We start from the raw sequence: 6,196 nt of genomic DNA, 5'->3' as shown, positions 1-6,196 counted from the left end.
CATTTCCTGGGCTAGTTTTTGCTTAGAGCCTGTGCTTACTGGTTGCTCAGCTCACTTTCATGCTACAAAAGCCAGCAAGAATCACTTCTTAACCCCTCCCTACCTCCCCCACCCGCAAAAAAAAAATAAATCAAAATTAGAGATGTCTTTTCTTTGAAAATTTTTAATTGTTTTCTAAAGCTATCATCTGCCTCAAAATTACTTTTCAAAAATTCTTTATTATGTATACATGAAACAACTAGGAAAGGATCAAACTACACTTATTGCCAAGCTAGAAGAAAGGACAAACCTAAAGTCCCCAGAAAAGTGGCTAATCACCTGAATCAAAATTTAATTTCAAATCACTAAGATCAAATACAAAGCAGGAACCCTTTTTTAAACAAAGTTTCTTTCTGTGGTGTTCAAATTAAGTGACTGACTAATTATGCATTAAAAAAAGAAAAAAAAAAGACAAGTGCAGATTACTTCCCTCTTCATCATATGAAAAAAGTCAACAAACCCCCTAAAGGAAAAGGCAGTATCAGAAAGGGTGAGAATGACTAATTTTCAGACCTTTTTGAATACAAGTGTTGATACAACCAGATGAGTTCTCTAACCACAGAAAGTACCTCCTGTTGTTAAGAGAGCTGTTTCTTTTCCCCAAGAGTGTATTTTTGATCTGCTTTTTCTCTGTACATTTACCATACTTAAAAATAGACATTTAAATTACAGATCTTCTTACCTTAATTAAAAATGGACTAATTAAAAGCTATTTTAGAATATTTTTTTAATGAATGTGTGGAAATAAGGCTTCTATCTATGGTACATACCACAGAGAAAGGGACAGCAATACATGACCACTTTCAGTAGAAATGTGTAATATGTAATAACATTCCCTAGAGGAACAGGTACAGATTATAGTTAAACTCTTGTGAATTAACCAGAACTACTGCTAGGTTAGAACTGCCAATAAGAATAATTCTTTCTCTGAGAATACCTCTTTGCTCTCCATAAAATGCTTATAAGTTTAATATTGCTTATATAAGTTAGTGTTTCCTGCTTGCTGATTTGCATTTTGATTAAAACTCAATTACTTTCTCCAACGCCTCACTCCAGCTCCCTGCTCCCTCTGCCTGTCCCAGAGTAAATGTTATGGAACAGCTGAGAGGGCAAGACTTAGGGCAAATAGCCCCAAGGATGAAGAGCCACCAACATCTACCACTTATGCCTGCTCCAATTGCTTCTCACTGGTCAGCAGCTCACAGCAACTCCTTTTGGGTGAGAACATGCATCAGGAGGTAAAAAACATTAGGAAAGACAAAGCTACAGATGGTAGCTGATGGTTGCAAAGACTGATCTAAATTACCTTCCTAACGGAGCTGAAAATGCCATACACAACAATTAGCCCACAATGTTTGTAAACTTGAGGGGCCATCCTTGGATGTCCCAGTCATTGCTAATTCTGACTCCCAGTGAATCCTACAGCCCCTGTGCACATATGCCATCTCCCAATGTCCTCCCAACATTCTCTTGATCTCAGTTCTGGAAGCACAATCTCAAAATCTTTGCAGAGAAATAATCCTGATACCTCAAACCTGGCCCACTGCCTCTTAACTCCCCATGCAGCCAGCTCCCTCTGGCTAAGAGGCATCACCTTATTTCTGGTGGAAGCTTTGACCTGCAGAGGTCAAACAGGAAAAAACAAATTATTTATCCACATGTGCTTGGCCAAAGAAAGCCTTCAGTGGGTAGTATGTGCTCAGGGAGGCTATGCAATGCATAGGTCTGATGTAAATGCTTTGTAGAACCAAGGAACCTAGGACTGAAAAAGACCTCAGAGTGGGTGAATTTTAGTCCTCATTCTGCCAGATAAATAGCATCATACAATCCTATCTGTAAACTGTCTCAGCTCTTCTTTAAAACAAGCAAAACTCAGAGGTTTTTTTTGCCAACCACTCTCTAAAAGTTAGTTCCTTGCCTAGGATTATGAACTTTTCCATAGTCAGCCTATATTTACTTATTGCTCATTCATACCAGTGCATTTCTCTGCCAGCATTGTCTTTTCAATGACCCCTCTGACAGTATTTAGAGGTAGCAATGACCTTTCTCTCTTTTGTTCTGCTATTACTAAACAAGCCAACAGTTCCCATTCCATTCATGCCTGAGTACCATCCCACAAATCTCCTGCACAAATCAGACTGGCAAAAAAAACAATCATTCATCCTCTCATTCATTCCCACACAGCTGAGCAGCAAATATGTGTTCTAACACTTGCACATCTCAGTCATCTTAGGCCCAGTGTTAAATGCATTTCAGAAATGGGACTAACATTGAATCTGAGAGTTTGACTATTTTGCAGATGTTTCCCTTTCCATTCATGCCACAGACAACTACTTCCTCTCAGTGACTCAGACCTGAAAAGGTGATACTATGTATGCATTCAGTTTGTTTCGGGGTTTTTGAAATGTCATTTTCTTGCTGCCAGCTAAAGCAATATACAGCAAGAGACTGCCCTGCTTGACAGAGCCCAGAAATAGGTACTCTGACACACACACCCCCCCCTCTGCCTGGGCTGCAATGACCATGACATAGCAGGGTTCCTTAGAGCACCAAGGAGGGCGTACAGCAAGCTCACTACTCTGGACTTCAGCAGAGCAGACTTTGGCCTCTTCGGGGATCTGCTTGGTAGTATATCATGACATAAAACCCTGCAAGGAGCCCAAGAAAGTTGGTTAACATTCAAGGATCCCCTCCTCCAAGTTCAGTGATGATGCATCGCAACGAAGAGGAAGTCGGGCAAATATTCCAGGAGGACTGCATGATGAACAAGGAGCTCTTGGACAAACTAAAACACAAACAAAACACCTACAAAGAGTGGAAACAGGAACAGGTAGTCTGGGAGAAGTACAGAAAAGTTATCCAAGCAAGCAGGGATTAGGTTAGGAAAACTAAAGTTCTGAGAGAGTTAAACCTGTCTAGGGACATCAAGGGCAACAAAAAGAAAAAAGCTTCTATAGGTATGTTGGTGATAAAAGGAAGAGTAGGAAAAATGTGTGATTTCTTCAGAAGGAAACAAGAGACTTTGTTACCACAAAGATGGAGAAGGCTGAGGGAGTAGAAGACATTTTTGCCTTGGTCCTCACCTGCAAGGGGTCCAGTCACACTGTCCAAAGGCGAGGATTGGGGGAATGTAGAACTGCCCACTGTAGGAGGCCGAGTTCAATCAGCTGAGCCCAACTGACCAGAGGAACATGACCCACCACAGGATGCTGCACTCATCAATAAAAGCTGGGAGAAAGAAGGAGAAAAAGGGAAGTCTAGAGTTATATAATTTTTCTTCCTAAGTCACTGTTATGGAAGATGGAACCCAACGCTTTTAGAGACAACTGAATATTTTCCTGCCAATTGCAAAGTGTGAATGAATCCCATATTTTGCATTGCTTGTGAACACATCTTTTGCTTCACATACTAAACTGCCTTTATCTCAATCCATGGGTTTTCACACCTTGAGCCTTCTGATTTTCTCTCCCATCCCACTCACAGGGAGTGGCCATGAAGCTGTTTAGGGGCAGTTCCCCACTGGAGCTAAACCACAACATTTATCAAGCTACTTTTTGTAGATACTTTTTCCAAAAGTATCTACAAAAGCCCAAAAGCCAAACCAAGATACTTTTTCAAATCTTTTACTTTTTTTTTTTTTCTCCCCTTCTTGTTTGGGGAAATTTTGGAGAAGTTTTCTAAAACTACCCAAGCTGAAGCTGTACCTTCCAGTCACAGTCAAAGGCTGTACTGAGAAACTTCAACTTAATGCTTCTTCACAGTAATTTGCAATATGCAATATGCAAACACTCAGTGTACAGCAGTAAATGCTATTAGAGCACAGCTGACTTCAAAACACCGGACAAAACCTGGAAAATCAGAGCAGATTTTACTACATATTGTATGATGTGATAGAATACCAAGCAAAGGGAAAAGCCACTGGTAGTTGTAGTGCTGCCATTTGCATAAGCCAATGATTTACAGCAAACACTAGTTATTTTAATGTGTCATTTGTATCTTGTGTGCATCATTTAACTTACCATGTAAGTGTAGTTTTTTCATTAACTTTCCATTGTTAACTGTGCCTCTAACTCACACACACACAAAAAGATAAACTCTTATATGCAGCCCGCTAAGAGACTTTTAAAGCTCAAAATAGAGCAACTTGTATTTTGACAGCTGTCCTTTAAATCCCAAACTATAGCCCCTCAGGGGACACAGCATTATGTAATTTTAGTGACAGCCCAATTGTCATTCAGCTAGAAAGAAGGATGTTGTGATCTCAATGGAAAAGAAAAGCGATACTGCCATCTGTAAACTTACAGACCTTTTTCTTTGGTAATTTGTACCTCTCATGAAAGGTTAGGAGTGGAAATTACTACAAGCTGTTGAGTAAAATGACATCACTTTGCCACCCACAAAATGTTATGAGTTTGTCAGCCTTGCAAATGGCACAGCAGCAAGGAAAGAGCAGTCTCATGGCAAGTGAGGGCTCTTCTCTCTGGAGGAAACATATTCTCATTGTGCTGGCCAGCCACTGTCTCTGTGGGACTCTGACCACTGCGGCCACAAACCCCAGATTCAATGGTTGCTCTCTTCATTGTCTGCAGGAAAATAATATGTATAATTGCTGGGAATGCTACTCACTCCATGGTCCTCTGATTTTTATGGTTCAGTCAAATGAAACTGAATTTTGTTTTCAGGCAATTTAGTCTCAATTGTAAGTCAGTATGTGGCAAAATTAATAAAGGGGGAAATTCACGTTTGCAATTAGAAGTTGTTAGGAAGAATAGGATAATGTAGATTGAAAATTTCATGGATCATAAAGAAGGAATTTCCTGCTATTAATTCTGCAGCTGCTTTAATGTATTCCTCTTAATGACGGAATACTGGAGGCTATTTTTTTTCCATGGTTGAATTCTCTTCCATTACACTGCACACACCCTCTTAAGTAACCTGCAGCTGCTTTTATCTGCCAGTACAAATGCTGATCCATTGTGATATTTGACACATTACAGAGCCCTTGTGATTTCTCCACATACCCTAAATAAAACCAACCAGAAGCTCAAGAAGTGGTGGCTGCAGGCATGAGAAGAATTTTAAAATGCTCTGACATATTGAGAAGGTGAGTGAAGATTAGGGGGAAAAAAAACCCAAAAAGCACATCAGTAGACAAGACTTACTCACTCATAGTTTTTGGCCAGCTCCACATGCTGTAAAGCAAGAAAACTGGTTTTAATTATTTTTTAATCAGCAGTTTCTCCCTGATCTGCCCTGCACTCTTCTGGTGGCTCATAACCAGCATACTCCAATATCCACCCAAAGAAAATTTGGACTCTGATGTTACCCCTTGAAAGCCAGCTGCAATTAAGGGGACCAATAAGAGCAATTTTTTTCCCTTCGTTTTTCTCATTTGAACATTGACACCACCTCTCTTTAGTAAAGAAGTCTTAAAACTGTAAGGACTGGACTGGGGAGGACTGTAATTCTAACTGACAAGGCTGCCATTACTTAATGTTTGTTTTATACTTGCAGTATGTCACATAATCTAATTTGGAAGTTTTGGAGCACTAATGAACTTCTTTTCCCTGCAACAGCTGATGTCAAATGCAGTCCTCACAGCTTCAGAGAAGCAAAGAGGGATGTACAGACATTAGAAAAATGAAACAAACACCCAACCTTTTAAATGGGAGCTGCTCTGGCTGGCAGATCCCACCTGAGCCTGCTGAGTGAATCAGGGACCACAGAGCACACACCACATTCAGCACTGCAAAATGTTTGAACAATTTAGATTTTATAGAAACTCTTATGCAACTAACCACACAAGGGCAACTGCATAGTTAACTATTCTTTCTCTTCCCACGTAGATTCTGAAAATGAAGGGAAGATATTCAGTTATTTATACATAATGCTGAAGTTGTCATTGAGGCACATGGACTCCAATGTGCTATCCTACAGGAAAACAGCAGTAGCTTGCAAAAAGGCTGGAGCAACAGAAGTTACTGATGACTTAGAACATCCTACCACCAACCTTTGAACAATTTAATCTACTTTTTTCCTCCATCTCAAGCAGAACAACATTCCATTTGATCAGAAACAAGGAGGTACCAAGAGTTGTCAGGGTACATACAACCAGTGGCATTAACCCACCAAAATTCCTGTTTCTTTGAAGCCACCA

Source organism: Molothrus aeneus, chromosome 1 (assembly GCF_037042795.1).
Source record: "Molothrus aeneus isolate 106 chromosome 1, BPBGC_Maene_1.0, whole genome shotgun sequence".
NCBI classification, from domain to species: Eukaryota; Metazoa; Chordata; class Aves; order Passeriformes; family Icteridae; genus Molothrus; species Molothrus aeneus.
This window is presented reverse-complemented; position numbering follows the sequence as displayed.